Below are 22706 nucleotides of genomic sequence, written 5' to 3' on the forward strand. Positions count from 1 at the left end.
TCCAAGGGATACAGTAAACATATAGTGAAGCATCAGAATCTAAAACTGGTCTCACAGGAAATGTCCAAAAGATAGTCGGTAAGAGGAGTCAGCCTTCTTGTACCTAAGTCGGCATTGTGCCTTTTGTATTTAATTCCGATGCAATTTCTGTGTTTCATCGTCAGTAAGAAGGTCCAAGGGATACAGTAAAACTGAAGTGAAGCATCGGAATCTAAAACTGGTCTCACAGGAAAGGTTCAAAACATAGATTGTAAGAAGAGTTAGTTTATTTGTACTTAAGTCAGCATTGTGCCCTTTCTATTTAATTCTGATTCAATTTCTGTGTTTCGTCATCAATAAGAAGGTCCAAGGGATACAGTAAACCTGAAGTGAAGCATCGGAATCCTAAACCGGTCTCACAGAAAAGCTTCAAAACATAGACAGTAAGAGGAGCCAGTCTACTTGTACTTGAGTCGGCATTACGCTTTTTATATTTAATTTCGATGCAATTTCTGTGATTCATCGTCTACACGAAGGTCAGAGGAATACAGTAAACCTGAACTGAAGCATCGGAATCTATAACCAGTGTCACAGGAATGGTTCAAAACATAGACAGTAAGAAGAGTCAGCTTTCTCGTAATTAAGTGGGCATTGTGCCTTTTCTATTTAATTCCGATGCAATTTCTGTGTTTCGACGTCAATAAGATGGTCCATGGGATACAGTAAACCTGAAGTGAAGCATCGGAATCTAATAACGGTCTCACAGGAAAGGTTCAAAGCACAGGCAGTAAGACGAGCCAGCCTTCTTGTACTTGAGTCGGCATTGTGCCTTTTGTATTTAATTCCGATGCAATTTCTGGGTTTAATCGTCAATAATAAGGTCAAAAAGATACAGTAAACATATAGTGAAGCACCGGAATCTAAAACTGGTCTCACAGGAAATGTTCAAAACATAGTCAGTAAGAAGAGTTAGTCTTCTTGTACTTAAGTCGCCAATGTGACTTTTATATTAATACCGATGCAATTTCCGTGTTTCATCGTCAATAAGAAGGTCCAAGGGATACAGTAAACCCGAAGTGAAGCATCGGAATCTATAACCTGTGTCACAGGAATGGTTCAAGGCATAGACAGTAGGAAGAGTCAGTGTTCTTGTACTTAAGTCGGCATTGTGCCTTTTCTATTTAATTCCGATACAATTTCTGTATTTCGTCGTCAATAAGAAGGTCCAAGGGATACAGTAAACCTGAAGTGAAGCATCGGAATCTAAACCCGATCTCACAGGAAAGTTTCAAAACATAGACAGTAAGAAGAGCCAGTCGTCTTGTACTTGGGTCGGCATTGTGCCTTTTGTATTTATTTACGATGTAATTTCTGTGTTTCATCGTCAATGCGAAGGTCAGAGAGATAGAGTATACCTGAAGTGAAGCATCGGAATCTATAACTAGTGTCACAGGAATGGTTAAAAACATAGACAGTAATAAGAGTCAGTTTGCTTGTACTTAAGTTGGCATTGTGCCTTTTCTATTTAATTCCGATGCAATTTCTGTGTTTCATCGTCAATAAGAAGGTCCAAGAGATACAGTAAACATATAGTGAAGCATCGGAATCTGAAACTGGTCTCACAGGAAATGTTGAAATCATAGTCACTAGGAAGAGTCAGTCTTTTTATACTTATGTCGGCATAGTGCCTTTTGTATTTAATTCTGATGCAATTTCTGTGTTTCATCGTCAATAAGAAAGTCCAAGGGATATGGTAAAAATATAGTGAAGCATCGGAATCTAAAACTGGTCTCACAGGAAATTTTCAAAACATAGTCAGTAAGAAGAGTCAGTCTTCTTGTGCTTAAGTTGGGATTGTGCCTTTTGTATTTAATTCCGATTCAATTTCTGTGTTTCATCGTCAAAAAGAAGGTCCAAGGGATACAGTAAACCTGAAGTAAAGCATCGGAATCTAAAACCGGTCTCACAGCAAAGCTTCAAAACATAGACAGTAAGAAGAGCCAGTCTACTTGTACTTGAGTCGGCATTGCGCCTTTTGTATTTAATTCCGATGCAATCTGTGTTTCATCGTCAATAAGAAGGTCAGAGGGATACAGTAAACCTGAAGTGAAGCATCGGAATCTAATACCGGTCTCACAGGAAAGGTTCAAAACACAGGCAGTAAGAAGAGCCAGTCTTATTGTACTTGAGTCGGCATTGTGCCTTTTGTATTTAATTCCGATGCAATTTCTGGGTTTAGTCGTCAATAAGTAGGTCAGAGGGATACAGTAAACATATAGTGAAGCACCGGAATTTAAATTGGTCTCACAGGAAATGTTCAAAACATAGTCAGTAAGAAGAGTCAGTCTTCTTGTACTAAGTCGGCAATGTTATTTTTATATTTAATACCGATGCAATTTCCGTGTTTCATCGTCAATAAGAAGGTCCAAGGGATACAATAAACCCGAAGTGAAGCATCGGAATGTATAACTAGTGTCACAGGAATGGTTCAAGGCATAGACAGTAGGAAGAGTCAGTGTTCTTGTACATAAGTCGGCATTGTGCCTTTTGTATTTAATTCCGATGCAATTTCTGTGTTTCATCGTCAATAAGAACGTCCAAGGGATGCAGTAAACCAGAAGTGAAGCATCGGAATCTACAACTAGTGTCACAGGAATGGTTCAAAACGTCGACAGTTGGAAGAATCAGTCTTCTTGTACTTAAGTCGGCATTGTGCCATTTCTATTTAATTCCGATGCAACTTCTGTGTTTAATCGTCTATAAGAAGGTCAGAGGGATACATTTAACCTGAAGTGAAGCATCGGAATCTATAACTAGTGTCACAGGAATGGTTCAAAACATAGACAGTTGGAAAAGTCAATCTTCTTGAACTTAAGTCGGCATTGTGCCTTTTCTATTTAATTCCGATGCAATTTCTGTGTTTCGTCGTCAATAAGAAGGTCCAAGGGATACAGTAAACCTGAAGTGAAGCATCAGAATCTATAACTAGTGTTACAGGAGTGGTTCAAAACATAGACAGTAAGAAGAGTCAGTCTTCTTGTACTTAACTCGGCATTGTACCTTTTGTATTTAATTCCGATGCAATTTCTGGGTTTCATCGTCAATAAGAGGGTCAGAGGGATACAGTTAACCTGAAGTGAAGCATCGGAATCTATAACTAGTGTCACAGGAATGGTTCAAATCATAGACAGTAAGAAGAGCCAGTCTTCTGGAACTTGAGTCGGAATTGTGCCTTTTCTATTTAATTCCGATGCAATTTCTGTGTTTCATCGTCAATAAGAAGGTCAGAGGGATACAGTATACCTGGAGTGTAGCACCGGAATCTATAACTAGTGTCACAGGAATGATTCAAAACATAGACAGTAAGAAGAGCCAGTCTTCTTGTACTTAAGTCGGCATTGTGCCTTTTGTATTTAATTCCGATGCAATTTCTGTGTTTCATCGTCAATAAGAAGGTCAGAGGGATACAGTAAACATGAAGTGAAGCATCGGAATCTATAACTAGTGTCACAGGAATGGTTCAAATCATAGACAGTAAGTAGAGTCAGTTTTCTTGTACTTAATTCGGCATTGTGCCTTTTGTATTTAATTCCGATGCAATTTCTGTGTTTCATCGTCAATAAGAAGTTCAGAGCGATACAGTAAAGTTGAAGTGAAGCATCGGAATCGATAACTAGTGTCACAGGAATGGTTCAAAACACAGACATTAAGAAGAGTCAGATTTCTTGTACTTAAGTCGGCATTGTGCCTTTTGTATTTAATTCCGATGCAATTTCTGCGTTTCATCGTCAATAAGAAGGTCAGAGGGATACAGTAAACCTGAAGTGAATAATCGAAATCCATAACTAGTGTCACAGGAATGGTTCAAAACAAAGACATTAGGAAGAGTCAGTTTTTTTGTACTTAAATCGGCATTTTGCCTTTTGTATTTAATTCTGATGCAATTTCTGTGTTTCATCGTCAATAAGAAGGTCAGAGGGATTCAGTAAACCTGAAGTGAAGCATCGGAATGTGTAACTAGTGTCACAGGAATGGTTCAAAACATAGACAGTAAGAAGAGTCAGTTTTCTTGTACTTAAGTCGGCATTGTGCCTTTTCTATTTAATTCCGATACAATTTCTGTGCTTCGTCGTCAATAAGAAGGTCCAAGGGATACAGTAAACCAGAAGTGAAGCATCAGAATCTAAAACCGATCTCACAGGAAAGTTTCAAAACATAGACAGTAAGAAGAGCCAGTCTTCTTGTACTTGAGTCGGCATTGTGCCTCTTATATTTATTTCCGATGCAATTTCTGTGTTTCATCGCCAATACTAAGGTCAGAGAGATACAGTATACCCGAAGTGAAGCATCGGAATATATAACTAGTGTCACAGGAATGGTTAAAAACATAGACAGTAAGAAGAGTCAATTTTCTTGTACTTAAGTCGGCATTGTGCATTTTCTATTTAATCCCATGCAATTTCTGTGTTTCGACGTCAATTAGATGGTCCATGGGATACAGTAAACCTGAAGTGAAGCATCGGAATCTAATAACGGTCTCACAGGAAAGGTTCAAAGCACAGGCTGTAAGACGAGCCAGCCTTCTTGTACTTGAGTCGGCATTGTGCCATTTGTATTTAATTCCGATGCCATTCCTGGGTTTAATCGTCAATAATAAGGTCAAAGGGATACAGTAAACATATAGTGAAGCACCGGAATCTAAAACTGGTCTTACAGGAAATGTTCAAAACATAGTCAATAAGAAGAGGCATTCTTCTTTTACTTAAGTAGCCAATGTGACTTTTATATTTAATACCGATGCAATTTCCGTGTTTCATCGTCAATAAGAAGGTCCAAGGGATACAGTAAACCCGAAGTAAAGCATCGGAATCTATAACCTGTGTCACAGGAATGGTTCAAGGCATAGACTGTAGGAAGAGTCAGTGTTCTTGTACTTAAGTCGGCATTGTGCCTTTTGTATTTAGTTCCGATGCAATTTCTGTGTTTCATCGTCAATAAGAAGGTCCAAGGGATACAGTAAACCTGAAGTGAAGCATCGTAATCTATAACAAGTGTCACAGGAATGGTTCAAAACATAGACAGTAAGAAGAGTCAGTTTTCTTGTACTTAAGTCGGCATTGTGCCTTTTCTATTTAATTCCGATACAATTTCTGTGTTTCATCGTCAATACGATGGTCAGAGAGCTACAGTATACCGGAAGTGAAGCATCGGAATCTATAACTAGTGTCACAGGAATGGTTAAAAACATAGACAGTAAGAAGAGTCAGTTTGCTTGTACTTAAGTTGGCATTGTGCCTTTTGTATTTATTTCCGATGCAATTTCTGTGTTTCATCGTCAATACGATGGTCAGAGAGATACAGTATACCTGAAGTGAAGCATCGGAAACTATAACTAGTGTCACAGGAATGGTTAAAAAATAGACAGTAAGAAGAGTCAGTTTGCTTGTACTTAAGTTGGCATTGTGCCTTTTCTATTTAATTCCGATGCAATTTCTGTGCTTCATCGTCAATAAGAAGGTCCAAGGGATACAGTATACATATAGTGAAGCATCGGAATCTAAAACTGGTCTCACAGGAAATGTTCAAAACATAGTCAGTAAGAAGAGTCAGTCTTCTTGTGCTTATGTTGGTATTGTGCCTTTTGTATTTAATTCCGATGCAATTTCTGTGTTTCATCGTCAATAAGAAGATCCAAGGGATACAGTAAACCTGAAGTAAAGCATCGGAATCTAAAACCGGTCTCACAGCAAAGCTTCAAAACATAGACAGTAAGAAGAGCCAGTCTACTCGTACTTGAGTCGGCATTGCGCCTTTTGTGTTTCATTCCGATGCAATTTCTGTGTTTCATCGTCAATAAGAGGGTCAGAGGGATACAGTAAACCTGAAGTGAAGCATCGGAATCTGTAACTAGTGTCACAGGAATGGTTCAAAACATAGACAGTAAGAAGTGTCAGTTTTCTTGTACTTAAGTCGGCATTGTGCCTTTTCTATTTAATTCCGATGCAATTTCAGTGTTTCGACGTCAATAAGAAGGTCCATGGGATACCATAAACCTGAAGTGAAACATCGGAATCTAATACCGGTCTCACAGGAAAGGTTCAAAACACCGGCAGTAAGAAGAGCCAGTCTTCTTGTGTTTGAGTCGGCATTGTGCCTTTTGTATTTAATTCCGATGCAATTTCAGGGCTTAATCGTCAATAAGAAGGTGAGAGGGATACAGTAAACATATAGTGAAGCACCGGAATTAAAATTGGTCTCACAGGAAATGTTCAAAACATAGTCAGTAAGAAGAGTCAGTCTTCTTGTACTAAGTCGGCAATGTTATTTTTATATTTAATACCGATGCAATTTCCGTGTTTCATCGTCAATAAGAAGGTCCAAGGGATACAGTAAACCCGAAGTGAAGCATCGGAATGTATAACTAGTGTCACAGGAATGGTTCAAAACGTCGACAGGTGGAAGAGTCAGTCTTCTTGTACTTAAGTCGTCATTGTGCCATTTCTATTTAAGTCCGATGCAACTTCTGTGTTTCGTCGTCAATAAGAAGGTCCAAGGGATACAGTAAACCTGAAGTGAAGCAATGTAATCTATAACTAGTGTCACAGGAATGGTTCAAAACATAGACAGTAAGAACAGTCGGTCTTCTTGTACTTAAGTTGGCTTTGTGCCTTTTGTATTTAATTCCGATTGAATTTCTGTGTTTCATCGACTATAAGAAAGTCCAACGGATACAGTAAAAATATAGTGAAGCATCGGAATCTAAAACTGGTCTCACAGGAGATGTTCAAAGCATAGTCAGTAAGAAGAGTCAGTCTTCTTGTACTTAACTCGGCATTGTGCCTTTTGTATTTAATTCCGATGCAATTTCTGGGTTTAATCGTCAATAAGAAGGTCCGATAGATACAGTTAACCTGAAGTGAAGCATCGGAATCTATAATTAGTGTCACAGGAATGGTTCAAAACATAGACAGTTGGAAAAGTCAGTCTTCTTGAACTTAAGTCGGCATTGTGCCTTTTCTATTTAATTCCGATGCAATTTCTGTGTTTCGTCGTCAATAAGAAGGTCCAAGGGATACAGTAAACCTGAAGTGAAGCATCAGAATCTATAACTAGTGTCACAGGAGTGGTTCAAAAAATAGACAGTAAGAAGAGCCAGTCTTCTTGTACTTAAGTCGGCATTGTGCCTTTTGTATTTAATTCCGATGCAATTTCTGTGTTTCTTCGTCAATAAGAAGGTCAGAGGGATACAGTTAACGTGAAGTGAAGCATCGGAATCGATAACTAGTGTCACAGGAATGGTTCAAAACACAGACATTAAGAAGAGTCAGATTTCTTGTACTTAAGTCGGCACTGTGCCTTTTGTATTTAATTCCGATGCAATTTCTGCGTTTCATTGTCAATAAGAAGGTCAGAGGGATACAGTAAACCTGAAGTGAAGAATCGAATCCATAACTAGTGTCACAGGAATGGTTCAAAACATAGACAGTAAGTAGAGTCAGTTTTCTTGTACTTAATTCTGCATTGTGCCTTTTGTATTTAATTCTGATGCAATTTCTGTGTTTCATCGTCAATAAGAAGGTCAGAGGGATTCAGTAAACCTGAAGTGAAGCATCGGAATGTGTAACTAGTGTCACAGGAATGGTTCAAAACATAGACAGTAAGAAGAGCCAGTCTTCTTGTACTTGAGTCGGCATTGTGCCTCTTATATTTATTTCCGATGCAATTTCTGTGTTTCATCGTCAATACGAAGGTCAGAGAGATACAGTATACCTGAAGTGAAGCATGGGGATATATAACTAGTGTCACAGGAATGGTTAAAAACATAGACAGTAAGAAGAGTCAGTTTGCTTGTACTTAAGTCGGCATTGTGCCTTTTCTATTTAATTCCGATGCAATTTCTGTGTTTCATCGTCTATAAGAAGGTCCAAGGGATACAGTAAACATATAGTGAAGCATCGGAATCTAAAACTGGTCTCACAGGAAATGTTGAAATCATAGTCAGTGGGAAGAGTCAGTCTTTTTATACTTATGTCGGCAGTGTGCCTTTTGTATTTAATTCTGATGCAATTTCTGTGTTTCGTCGTCAATAAAAAAGTCCAAGGGATACAGTAATAGTATACTGAAGCATCGGAATCTAAAACTGGTCTCACACGAAATGCTCAAAAAATAGTCAGTAAGAAGAGTCAGTCTTCTTGTGCTTAAGTTGGTATTGTGCCTTTTGTATTTAATTCCGATGCAATTTCTGTGTTTCATCGTCAATAAGAAGGTCCAAGGGATACAGTAAACCTGAAGTAAAGCATCGGAATCTGAAACCGGTCTCACAGCAAAACTTCAAAACATAGACAGTAAGAAGAGCCAGTCTACTTGTACTTGAGTCGGCATTACGCCTTTTGTATTTAATTCCGATGCAATTTCTGTGATTCATCGTCAATAAGAAGGTCAGAGTGATACAGTAAACCTGAAGTGAAGCATCGGAATCTATAACTAGTGTCACAGGAATGGTTCAAAACATAGACAGTAAGAGGTGTCAGTTTTCTTGTACTTATGTCGGCATTGTGCCTTTTCTATTTAATTCCGATGCAATTTCTGTGTTTCGACGTCAATAAGAAGGTCCATGGGATTCCGTAAAAATGAAGTGAAGCATCGGAATCTAATACCGGTCTCACAGGAAAGGTTCAAAACACAGGCAGTAAGAAGAGCCAGTCTTCTTGTACTTGAGTCGGCATTGTGCCTTTTGTATTTAATTCCGATGCAATTTCAGGGTTTAATCGTCAATAAGAAGGTCAGAGGGATACAGTAAACATATACTGAAGCAATGGAATCTAAAACTGGTCTCACAGGAAATGTTCTAAACATAGTCAGTAAGAAGAGTCAGTCTTTTTGTACTAAGTCGGCAATGTTATCTTTATATTTAATACCGATGCAATTTTCGTGTTTCATCGTCAATAAGAAGGACCAAGGGATACAGTAAACCCGAAGTGAAGCATCGGAATCTATAACTAGTGTCACTGGAATGGTTCAAGGCATAGACAGTAGGAAGAGTCAGTGTTCTTGTACATAAGTCGGCATTGTGCCTTCTGTAGTTAATTCCGATGCAATTTCTGTGTTTTCTCGTCAATAAGACGGTGCAAGGGATACAGTAAACATATAGTGAAGCATCTGAATCAAAAAATGGGCACACAGGAAATGTTCAATACATAGTCAGTAAGAAGAGTCGGTCTTCTTGTACTTAAGTCGGCATTGTGCCTTTTCTATTTAATTCCGATGCAACGTCTGTGTTTCGTCGTCAATAAGAAGGTCCAAGGGATACAGTAAAACTGAAGTGAAGCATAGTAATATATAACTAGTGTCACAGGAATGGTTCAAAACATAGACAGTAAGAACAGTCGGTCTTCTTGTACTTAAGCCGGCATTGTGCCTTTTGTATTTAATTCCGATGCAATTTCTGTGTTTCATCGTCAATAAGAAGGTCAGAGGGATACAGTAAACCTGAAGTGAAGCATCGGTATCTATAACTAGTGTCACAGAAATGGTTCAAAGCATAGACAGTAGGAAGAGTCAGTTTTCTTGTACTTAAGTCGGCATTGTGCCTTTTCTATTTTATTCCGATGCAATTTCTGTGTTTCGTCGTCAATAAGAAGGTCCAAGGGATACAGTAAACCTGAAGCGAAGTATAGGAATCTATAACTAGTGTCACAGGAATTGTTCAAAACATAGACAGTAAGAAGAGTCAGTCTCATTGTATGTAAGTCGTCATTGTGCCTTTTCTATTTAATTCCGATGCAATATCTGTGTTTCATTGTCAATAAGAATGTCAGACAGATACAGTAAACCTGAAGTGAAGCGTCGGAATCTTATGTACGAGAAGACTGACTCTTCTTACTGACTGTGTTTTGAACCATTTCTGTGACACTAGTTATAGATTCCGATGCTTCACTATATGTTTACTGTATCCCTTGGACCTCCTTACTGACGACGAAACACAGAAATTGCATCGGATTTAAATAGAAGAGGCACAAAGCCGACTTAAGTTTAAGAAGACTGACTCTTCCTACTGTCTATGTTTTGAACCATACCTGTGACACTAGTTATAGATTTCGATGCTTCACTTCAGGTTTACTGTATCCCTTGGACCTTCATATTGACGATGAAAAACAGAAATTGCATCGGAATTAAGTAGAAAAGGCACAATGCCGACTTAAGTACAAGAAGACTGACTCTTCTTACTGTCTATGATTTTAACCTTCCCTGTGACACTAGTTATAGATTCCGATGTTTCACTTCAGGTTTACTGTATCCCTTGGACCTTCTTATTGACGATGAAACACAGAAATTGCATCGGAATTAAATACAAAAGGCACAATGACAACTTAAGTACAAGAAGACTGACTTTTCTTACTGTCTATGTTTTGAACCATTCCTGTGACACTAGTTGAAGATTCCGATGCTTCACCTCATGTTTACTGTAACCTTCTGACCTTCTTATTGATAATGAAACACAGATACTGCATCGGAATTAAATACAAAAGGCATAATGCCGACTTAAGTACAACAAGACTGACTCTTCGTACTGTCTATGTTCAAACCATTCCTGTGACACAGTCTTCTTGTACTTAAGTCGGCATTGTGCCTTTTCTATTTAATTCCGATGCAATTTGTGTGTTTCATCGTCAGTAAGAAGGTCCAAGGGATACAGTAAACCTAAAGTGAAGCATCGGAATCTATAACTAGTGTCCCAGGAATCATTCAAAACATAGACAGTAAGAAGAGTCAGTCTTCTTGTACTTAAGTCGGCATTGTGCTTTTTGTATTTAGTTCCGATGCAATTTCTGTGTTTCATCGTCAATAAGAAGGTACAAGGGATACAGTAAACGCATAGTGATGCATCGGAATCTAAAACTGGTCTCACAGGAAATGTTCAAATCATTGTCAGTAAGAATAGTCAGTGTTCTTGTACTTAAGTCGGCATTGTGCCTCTTGTATTTAATTCCGATGCAATTTTTGTTTTCATCGTCGATAAGAAGGTCCAAGGGATACAGTAAACCTGAAGTATAGCATCGGAAACTATAACTAGTGTCACCGGAAAGTTTCAAAACATAGACAGTAAGAAGAGTCAGCCTTCTTGTACTTACGTCAGCTTTATGCCTTTTGTATTTAATTTCGATGCAATTTCTGTGTTTCATCGTAAATAAAAAGGTCAGAGGGATACAGTAAACCTGAAGTGAGGCTTCGGAATCTATAACTAGTGTCACAGGAATGGTTCTAAACATAGACAGTAAGAAGGGTCAGTGTTCTTGTACTTAGGTCGGCATTGTGCCTTTTGTATTTAATTCCGATGCAATTTCTGTGTTTCATCGTCAATAAGAAGGTCCAAGGGATACAATAAACATATAGTGAAGCATCGGAATCTAAAACTGGTCTCACAGGAAATGTTTACAACATAGTCAGAGAGAAGAGTCAGTCTTCTTGTACTTAAGTCGGCATTGTGCCTTTTGTATATAATTCCGATGCAATTTCTGTTTTTCATCGTCAATAAGAAGGTCAGAGGGATACAGTAAACCTGAAGTGAAGCATCGGAATCTATAACTAGTGTCACAGGAATGATTCAAAACATAGACACTAATAAGAGTCAGTCTTCTTGTACTTGAGTAGGCATTGCGCATTTTGTATTTAATTCCGATGCAATTTCTGTGTTTCATCGTCAATAAGAAGGTCCAAGGGATACAGTAAACCTGAATTGAAGCATCGGAATCTATAACTAGTGTCCCAGGAATGGTTCAAAGCATAGACAGTAAGAAGAGTGAGTCTTGTGTACTTAAGTCGGCATTGTGGCTTTTGTATTTAATTCCGATGCAATTTTTGTGTTTCATCGTCAATAAGAAGCTCCAAGGGATACAGTAAACGGATAGTGATGCATCGGAATCTAAAACCGGTCACACAGGAAATGTTCAAATCATTGTCAGTAAGAATAGTCAGTGTTCCTGTAGTTAAGTCGGCATTGTGCCTTTTCTATTTAATTCCGATGCAATTTGTGTGTTTCGTCGTCAATAAGAAGGTCCAAGGGATACAGTGAACCTGAAGTGAAGCTCCGGAATCTAAAACTGGTCTCTCAGGAAAGGTTCAAAACATAGAGAGTAAGAAGAGCCAGTCATCTTGTATTTGGGTCGGCATTGTGCCTTTTGTATTTAATTCCGATGCCGTTTCTGTATTTCATCGTCAATAAGAAGGTCAGAGGGAATCAGTAAACCTGAAGTGAAGCATCGTAATCTCTAACTAGTGTCACAGGAATGGTTTGAACATAGACAGTAGTAAGAGTCAGTCTTCTTGTACTTAAGTAGACATTGTGCCTTTTGTATTTAATTCCGATGCAATTACTTTGTTTCATCTTCAATAAGAAGGTCCTAGGGATACAGTAAAGATATAGTGAAGCATCGGAATCTAAAACTGGTCTCATAGGAAATGTTCACAACATAGTCAGTAAGAAGAGTCAGTCTTCTTGTACTTAAGTCGGCATTGTGAATTTTTTTTTAAATTCTGATGCAATTTCTGTGTTTCATCATCAATAAGAAGGACAGAGGGATACAGTAAACCTGAAGTGAAGCATCGGAATCCATAGCTAGTGTCACAGGAATGGTTCAAAACATAGACAGTAGGAAAAGGCAGTCTTCTTGTATTTAAGTCGGCATTGTGCCTTTCCTACTTAATTCCGATGCAATTACTGTGTTTCGTCGTCAATACGATGGTCCAAGGGATACAGTAAACCTGAAGTGAAGCATCGGAATCCATAACTAGTGTCACCGAAAAGGTACAAAACATAGACAGTAAGAAGAGTCAGTCTTCATGTACTTAAGTCGGCATTGTGCCTCTTGTATTTAATTCCGATGCAATTTCTGTGTTTCATCGTCAATAAGAAGTTCACAGGGATACAGTAAACCTGAAGTGAAGAATCGGAATCTATAACTAGTGTCACAGGAATGGTTCAAATCATAGACAGTAGGAAGAGTCAGTCTTCTTGCACTTAAGTCTGCATTGTGCCTTTTCCATTTAATTCCTATGCAAATTCTGTGTTTCGTCGTCAATAAGAGGGTCCAAGGGATACAGTAAACCTGAAGTGAAACATCGGAATCTATAACTAGTGTCACAGGAATGGTTCAAAACATAGACAGTAAGAAGAGTCAGTCTTCTTGTACTTAAGTCAACATTGTGCCTTTTCTATTTAATTCCGATGCAATTTCTGTGTTTCATCGTCAATAAGAAGTTCAGAGGGATACAGTAAACCTGAAGTGAAGCATCGGAATCTATAACTAGTGTCACAGGAATGGTTCAAAACATAGACAATAGGAAGAGTCAGTCTTCTTGTACTTAAGTCGGCATTGTGCCTTTTCTATTTAATTCCGATGCAATTTTTGTGTTTCGTCGTCAATAAGAAGGTCAAAGGGATACAGTAAACCTGAAGTGAAGCATCGGAATCTGTAACTAGTGTCACAGGAATGGTTCAAAACATAGACAGTAAGATGAGTCAGTCTTCTTGTACGTAAGTCGGAATTGCGCCTTTTGTATTTAATTCCGATGCAATTTCTGTGTTTCGTCGTCAATAAGAAGGTCCGAGGGATACAGTAAACCTGAAGTGAAGCATCGGAATCTATAACTAGTGTCACAGGAACGGTTCAAAACATAGACAGTAGGAAGAGTCAGTCTTCTTGTACTTAAATCGGCATTGTACGTTTTCTATATAATTCCGATGCAATTTCTGTGTTTCGTCGTCAATAAGAACGTCCAAGGGATACAGTAAACCTGTAATGAAGCATCGGAAACTAGAACTAGTGTCACAGGAATGGTTCAAAACATAGACAGTAAGAAGAGTTAGTCTTCTTGTACTTAAGTCGGCATTGTGCCTCTTGTACTTATTTCCGATGCAATTTCTGTTTTCATCGTCGATAAGAAGGTCCAAGGGATACAGTAGACCTGAAGTGAAGCATCGGAATCTGTAACTAGTGTCACAGGAATTGTTCAAAACATAGACAGTAAGAAGAGTCACTCTTCTTGTACTTACGTCGGCATTGTGCCTTTTGTATGTAATTCCGATGCAATTTTTGTGTTTCATCGTCAATAAGAAGCTCCAAGGGATACAGTAAACGCATAGTGATGCATCGGAATCTAAAACTGGTCTCACAGGAAATGTTCACAACATAGTCAGAAAGTAGAGTCAGTCTTCTTGTACTTAAGTCGGCATTGTGCCTTTTGTATTTAATTCCGATGCAATTTCTGTGTTTCATCGTCAATAAGAAGGTCAGAGGGATACACTAATTCTGAAGTGAAGCATCGGAATCTATAACTAGTGACACAGGAATGGTTCAAAACATAGACACTAATAAGAGTCAGTCTTCTTGTACTTAAGTCGGCATTGTGCCTTTTGTATGTAATTCCGACGCAATTTTTGTGTTTCATCGTCAATAAGAAGCTCCAAGGGATACAGTAAACGCATAGTGATGCATCGGAATCTAAAACTGGTCTCACAGGAAATGTTCAAATCATAGTCAGTAAGAATAGTCAGTGTTCTTGTACTTAAGTCGGCATTGAGCCTTTTCTATTTAATTCCGATGCAATTTCTGTGTTTCGGCGTCAATAAGAAGGTCCAAGGGATACAGTAAACCTGAAGTGAAGCACCGGAATCTAAAACCGGTCTCTCAGGAAAGGTTCAAAACAGAGAGTAAGAGGAGCCAGTCATCTTGTATTTGAGTCGGCATTGCGCCTTTTGTATTTAATTCCGATGCAGTTTCTGTGTTTCTTCGTCAATACGAAGGTCAGAGGGAATCAGTAAACCTGAAGTGAAGCATCGGAATCTATAACTAGTGTCACAGGAATGGTTAAAACATAGACAGTAGGAAGAGTCAGTCTTCTTGTACTTAAGTAGCCATTGTGCCTTTTGTATTTAATTCCGATGCAATAACTGTGTTTCATCGTCAATGAGAAGGTCCAAGAGATACAGTAAAGATATAGTGAAGCATCTGAATCTAACACTGGTCTCGTAGGAAATGTTCACAACATAGTCAGTAAGAAGAGTCAGTCTTCTTGTACTTAAGTCGGCATTGTGAATTTTGTATTTAATTCTGATCCTATTTCTGTGTTTCATCATCAATAAGAAGGTCAGAGGGATACAGTAAACCTGAAGTGAAGCATCGGAATCCATAACTAGTGTCACAGGAATGGTTCAAAACATAGCCAGTAGGAAGAGTCAGTCTTCTTGAACTTAAGTCGGCATTGTACCTTTTCTGTTTAATTCCGATGCAATTTCTGTGTTTCGTTGTCAATAAGAAGGTCAGAGGGATACAATAAACCTGAAGTGAAGCATCGGAATCTATAACTAGTGTCACAGGAATGGTTCAAAGCATACACAGCAACAAGAATCAGTCTTCTTGTACTTAAGTCGGCATTGTACCATTTGTATTTAATTCCGGTGCAATTTCTGTGTTTCATCGTCAATAAGTAGGTCCAATGGATACAGTAAACCTGTAATGAAGCATCGGAATCTAGAACTAGTATCACAGGAATGGTTCAAAACATAGACAGTAAGAAGAGTTAGTCTTCTTGTACTTAAGTCGGCATTGTGCCTCTTGTATTTAATTCCGATGCAATTTCTGTTTTCATCGTCGATAAGAAGGTCCAAGGGATACAGTAGACCTGAAGTGAAGCATCGGAATCCATAACTAGTGTCACAGGAATTGTTCAAAACATAGACAGTAAGAAGAGTCACTCTTCTTGTACTTACGTCGGCATTGTACCTTTTGTATTTAATTCCGATGCAATTTCTGTGTTTAATCGTAAATAAGAAGGTCAGAGTGATACAGTAAACCTGAAGTGAAGCATCGGAATCTATAATTAGTGTCACATGAATGTTTCAAAACATAGACACTAGGGAGAGTCAGTCTTCTTGTACTTAAGTGGGCATTGTCCATTTTCAATTTAATTCCGATGCAATTTCTGTGTTTCGACGTCAATAAGAATGTCCAAGGGATACAGTAAACCTGAAGTGAAGCATCGGAATCCATAACTAGTGTCACAGAAAAGGTACAAAACAGAGACAGTAGGAAGAGTCAGTCTTCTTGTACTTAAGTCGGCATTGTACCTTTTCTGTTTAATTCCGATGCAATTTCTGTGTTTCGTCGTCAATAAGAAGGTCAGAGGGATACAGTAAACCTGAAGTGAAGCATCGGAATCTATAACTAGTGTCACAGGAATGGTTCAAAGCATACACAGCAACAAGAATCAGTCTTCGTGTACTTAAGTCGGCATTGTACCATTTGTACTAGTGTCACAGGAATGGTTCAAAGCATACACAGCAACAAGAATCAGTCTTCTTGTACTTAAGTCGGCATTGTGCCTCTTGTATTTAATTCCGATGCAATTTCTGTGTTTCATCGTCAATAAGAAGTTCACAGGGATACAGTAAACCTGAAGTGAAGAATCGGAATCTATAACTAGTGTCACAGGAATGGTTCAAATCATAGACAGTAGGAAGAGTCAGTCTTCTTGCACTTAAGTCTGCATTGTGCCTTTTCCATTTAATTCCTATGCAAATTCTGTGTTTCGTCGTCAATAAGAGGGTCCAAGGGATACAGTAAACCTGAAGTGAAACATCGGAATCTATAACTAGTGTCACTGGAATGGTTCAAAACATAGACAGTAAGAAGAGTCAGTCTTCTTGTACTTAAGTCGGCATTGTGCCTTTTCTATTTAATTCCGATGCAATTTCTGTGTTTCATCGTCAATAAGAAGTTCAGAGGGATACAGTAAACCTGAAGTGAAGCATCGGAATCTATAACTAGTGTCACAGGAATGGTTCAAAACATAGACAATAGGAAGAGTCAGTCTTCTTGTACTTAAGTCGGCATTGTGCCTTTCCTACTTAATTCCGATTCAATTTCTGGGTTTCGTCGTCAATATAAAGGTCTAAGGGATGCAGTAAACCTGAAGTGAAGCATCGGAATCCGTAACTAGTGTCACAGGAATGGTTCAAAACATAGACAGTAAGATGAGTCAGTCTTCTTGTACGTAAGTCGGAATTGCGCCTTTTGTATTTAATTCCGATGCAATTTCTGTGTTTCGTCGTCAATAAGAAGGTCCGAGGGATACAGTAAACCTGAAGTGAAGCATCGGAATCTATAACTAGTGTCACAGGAACGGTTCAAAACATAGACAGTAGGAAGAGTCAGTCTTCTTGTACTTAAATCGGCATTGTACGTTTTCTATATAATTCCGATGCAATTTCTGTGTTTCGTCGTCAATAAGAACGTCCAAGGGATACAGTAAACCTGTAATGAAGCATCGGAATCTAGAACTAGTGTCACAGGAATGGTTCAAAACATAGACAGTAAGAAGAGTTAGTCTTCTTGTACTTAAGTCGGCATTGTGCCTTTTGTATGTAATTCCGACGCAATTTTTGTGTTTCATCGTCAATAAGAAGCTCCAAGGGATACAGTAAACGCATAGTGATTCATCGGAATCTAAAACTGGTCTCACAGGAAATGTTCAAATCATAGTCAGTAAGAATAGTCAGTGTTCATGTACTTAAGTCGGCATTGAGCCTTTTCTATTTAATTCCGATGCAATTTCTGTGTTTCGGCGTCAATAAGAAGGTCCAAGGGATACAGTAAACCTGAAGTGAAGCACCGGAATCTAAAACCGGTCTCTCAGGAAAGGTTCAAAACAGAGAGTAAGAGGAGCCAGTCATCTTGTATTTGAGTCGGCATTGCGCCTTTTGTATTTAATTCCGATGCAGTTTCTGTGTTTCTTCGTCAATACGAAGGTCAGAGGGAATCAGTAAACCTGAAGTGAAGCATCGGAATCTATAACTAGTGTCACAGGAATGGTTAAAACATAGACAGTAGGAAGAGCCAGTCTTCTTGTACTTAAGTAGCCATTGTGCCTTTTGTATTTAATTCCCGATGCAATAACTGTGTTTCATCGTCAATGAGAAGGTCCAAGAGATACAGTAAAGATATAGTGAAGCATCTGAATCTAACACTGGTCTCGTAGGAAATGTTCACAACATAGTCAGTAAGAAGAGTCAGTCTTCTTGTACTTAAGTCGGCATTGTGAATTTTGTATTTAATTCTGATCCAATTTCTGTGTTTCATCATCAATAAGAAGGTCAGAGGGATACAGTAAACCTGAAGTGAAGCATCGGAATCCATAACTAGTGTCACAGGAATGGTTCAAAACATAGCCAGTAGGAAGAGTCAGTCTTCTTGAACTTAAGTCGGCATTGTACCTTTTCTGTTTAATTCCGATGCAATTTCTGTGTTTCGTTGTCAATAAGAAGGTCAGAGGGATACAGTAAACCTGAAGTGAAGCATCGGAATCTATAACTAGTGTCACAGGAATGGTTCAAAGCATACACAGCAACAAGAATCAGTCTTCTTGTACTTAAGTCGGCATTGTACCATTTGTATTTAATTCCGGTGCAATTTCTGTGTTTCATCGTCAATAAGTAGGTCCAATGGATACAGTAAACCTGTAATGAAGCATCGGAATCTAGAACTAGTATCACAGGAATGGTTCAAAACATAGACAGTAAGAAGAGTCAGTCTTCTTGTACTTAAGTCGGCATTGTGCCTCTTGTATTTAATTCCGATGCAATTTCTGTTTTCATCGTCGATAAGAAGGTCCAAGGGATACAGTAAACCTGAAGTGAAGCATCGGAATCTATAACTAGTGTCATGGGAATGGTTCAAAACATAGACAGTAGGAAGAGTCAGTCTTCTTGTACTTAAGTCGGCACTGTGCCTTTTCTATTTAATTCCGATGCAATTTCTGTGTTTCGTCGTCAATAAGAAGGTCCAAGGGATACAGTGTACCTGAAGTGAAGCATCGGAATCTATATCTAGTGTAACAGGAAAGGTTCAAAACATAGACAGTAAGAAGAGTTAGTCTTCTTTTACTTATGTCGGCATTGTGCCTTTTGTATTTAATTCCGATGCAATTACTGTGTTTCATCGTCAATAGGAAGGTCAGAGGGATACAGTAAACCTGAAGTGAAGCATCGGAATCTATAACTAGTGTTACAGGAATGGTTCAAAACATAGGCGTTAAAAAGAGACAGTTTCATGCACTAAAATCGGCATTGTGCCTTTTCTATTTAATTCCGATGCAATATCTGTGTATCGTCGTCAATAAGAACGTCCAAGGGATACAGTAAACCTGAAATGAAGCATCGGAATCTAGAACTAGTGTCACAGGAATGGTTCAGAACATAGACAGTAAGAAGAGTTAGTCTTCTTGTACTTAAGTCGGCATTGTGCCTCTTGTATTTAATTCCGATGCAATTTCTGTTTTCATCGTCGATAAGAAGGTCCAAGGGACACAGTAGACCTGAAGTGAAGCATCGGAATCTATAACTAGTGTCACAGGAATGGTTCTAAACATAGACAGTTAGAAGAGTCAGTCTTCTTGTACTTAAGTCGGCATTGTTGCTTTTGTATTTAATTCCGATGCAATTTCTGTGTTTCATCGTCAATAAGAAAGTCCAAGGGATACAATAAACATATAGTGAAGCATCGGAATCTAAAACTGGTCTCACAGGAATTGTTCACAACATAGTCGGAAAGAAGAGTTAGTCTTCTTGTACTTAGGTCGGCATTGTGCCTTTTGTATTTAAATCCGATGCAATTTCTGTGTTTCATCGTCAATAAGAAGGTCAGAGGTATACAGTAAACCTGAAGTGAAGCATCGGAATCTATAACTAGTGTCACAGGAATGGTTAAAACATAGACAGTATGAAGAGTCAGTCTTCTTGTACTTAAGTAGCCATTGTGCCTTTTGTATTTAATTCCGATGCAATTACTGTGTTTCATCGTCAATAAGAAGGTCCAAGGTATACAGTAAAGATATAGTGAAGCATCGGAATCTAAAACTGGTCTCATAGGAAATGTTCACAACATAGTCAGTAAGAAAAGTCAGTCTTCTTGTACTTAAGTCGGCATTGTGAATTTTGTATTTAATTCTGATGCAATTTCTGTGTTTGATCATCAATAAGAAGGTCAGAGGGATACAGTAAACCTTAAGTGAAGCATCGGAATCCACAACTAGTGTCACAGGAATGGTTCAAAGCATAGACAGTAGGAAGAGTCAGTCTTCTTGTACTTAAGTCGGCATTGTTCCTTTTGTATTTAATTCCGATGCAATTTCTGTATTACATCGTCAATAACAAGGTCAGAGGGATACAGTAAACCTGAAAACCTGAAGTGATGCATCGGAATCTTTAACTAGTGTCACAGGAATAGTTCAAAGCATAGACAGTAGGATGAGTCAGTATTCTTGTACTTAAGTCGGCATTGTGCCTTTTGTATTTAATTCCGATGCAATTTCTGTGTTTCATCGTCAATAAAAAGGTCAGAGGGATACAGTAAACCTGAAGTGAAGCATCGGAATCTATAACTAGTGTCACAGGAATGTTTAAAACATAGACAGTATGAAGAGTCAGTCTTCTTGTACTTAAGTAGCCATTGTGCCTTTTGTATTTAATTCCGATGCAATTACTGTGTTTCATCGTCAATAAGAAGGTCCAAGGTATACAGTAAAGATATAGTGAAGCATCGGAATCTAAAACTGGTCTCATAGGAAATGTTCACAACATAGTCAGTAAGAAAAGTCAGTCTTCTTGTACTTAAGTCGGCATTGTGAATTTTGTATTTAATTCTGATGCAATTTCTGTGTTTGATCATCAATAAGAAGGTCAGAGGGATACAGTAAACCTTAAGTGAAGCATCGGAATCCACAACTAGTGTCACAGGAATGGTACAAAGCATAGACAGTAGGATGAGTCAGTCTTCTTGTACTTAAGTCGGCATTGTTCCTTTTGTATTTAATTCTGATGCAATTTCTGTATTACATCGTCAATAACAAGGTCAGAGGGATACAGTAAACCTGAAAACCTGAAGTGATGCATCGGAATCTTTAACTAGTGTCACAGGAATAGTTCAAAGCATAGACAGTAGGATGAGTCAGTATTCTTGTACTTAAGTCGGCATTGTGCCTTTTGTATTTAATTCCGATGCAATTTCTGTGTTTCATCGTCAAGAGCAAGGTCCAAGGGATACAGTATGCCTGAATTGAAGCATCGGAATCTATAATTAGTGTCACAGGAATGGTTCAAAACAGAGACAGTAGGAAGAGTCAGTCTTCTAATACTTAAGGTGGCATTGTGCCTTTTCCATTTAATTCCGATGCAATTTCTGCGTTTCGTCGTCAATAAGAAGGTCCAAGGGATGCAGTAAACCTGAAGCGAAGCATCGGAATCTCTAACTAGTGTCACAGGAATGGTTCAAACATAGACTGTAAGAAGAGTAAGTCCTCCTGTACTTAAGTCGGCATTGTGCCGTTTGTATTTAATTCCGATGCAATTTCTGTGTTTAATCGTCAATAAGAAGGTCAGAGGGATACAATAAATATATTGTGAAGCATCGGAATCTAAAACTGGTCTCACAGGAATTGTTCACAACATAGTCGGAAAGAAGTGTCAGACTTCTTGTATTTAGGTCGGCATTGTGCCTTTTGTATTTAATTCCGATGCAATTTCTGTGTTTCATCGTCAATAAGAAGGTCCAAGGTATACAGTAAAGATATAGTGAAGCATCGGAATCTAAAACTGGTCTCATAGGAAATGTTCACAACATAGTCAGTAAGAAAAGTCAGTCTTCTTGTACATAAGTCGGCATTGTGAATTTTGTATTTAATTCTGATGCAATTTCTGTGTTTCATCATCAATAAGAAGGTCAGAGGGATACAGTAAACCTGAAGTGAAGCATCGGAATCCACAACTAGTGTCACAGGAATGGTTCAAAGCATAGACAGTAGGAAGAGTCAGTCTTCTTGTACTTAAGTCGGCATTGTGCCTTATCTATTTAGTTCCGATGCAATTTCTGTGTTTCATCGTCAATAGCAAGGTCCAAGGGATACAGTAAGCCTGAATTGAAGCATCGGAATCTATAATTAGTGTCACAGGAATGGTTCAAAACAGAGACAGTAGGAAGAGTCAGTCTTCTTATACTTAAGTCGGCATTGTGCCTTTCCTATTTAATTCCCATGCAATTTCTGCGTTTCGTCGTCAATAAGAAGGTCCAAGGGATGCAGTAAACCTGAAGTGAAGCATCGGAATCTCTAACTAGTGTGACAGGAATGGTTCAAAACATAGACTGTAAGAAGAGTAACTCCTCCTGTACTTAAGTCGGCATTGTGCCGTTTGTATTTAATTCCGATGCAATTTCTGTGTTTCATCGTCAATAAGAAGGTCAGAGGGATACAGTAAACCTGAAGTAAAGCATCGGAATCTATAACTAGTGTCATGGGAATGGTTGGAAACATAGATAGTAGGAAGAGTCAGTCTTCTTGTACTTAAGTCGGCATTGTGCTTTTTCTATTTAATTCCGATGCAATTTCTGTGTTTCGTCGTCAACAAGAAGGTCCAAGGGATACAGTGAACCTGAAGTGAAGCATCGGAATCTATATCTAGTGTCACAGGAAAGGTTCAAAACATACACAGTAAGAAGAGTCAGTCTTCTTGTACTTAAGTCGGCATTGTGCCTTTTGTATTTAATTCCGATGCAATTTAGTGAACCTGAAGTGAAGCATCGGAATCTATATCTAGTGTCACAGGAAAGGTTCAAAAGATAGACAGTAAGAAGAGTCAGTCTTCTTGTACTTAAGTCGGCATTGTGCCTTTTGTATTT

Source organism: Schistocerca americana, chromosome 10, assembly GCF_021461395.2.
Source record: "Schistocerca americana isolate TAMUIC-IGC-003095 chromosome 10, iqSchAmer2.1, whole genome shotgun sequence".
Lineage (NCBI taxonomy): Eukaryota > Metazoa > Arthropoda > Insecta > Orthoptera > Acrididae > Schistocerca > Schistocerca americana.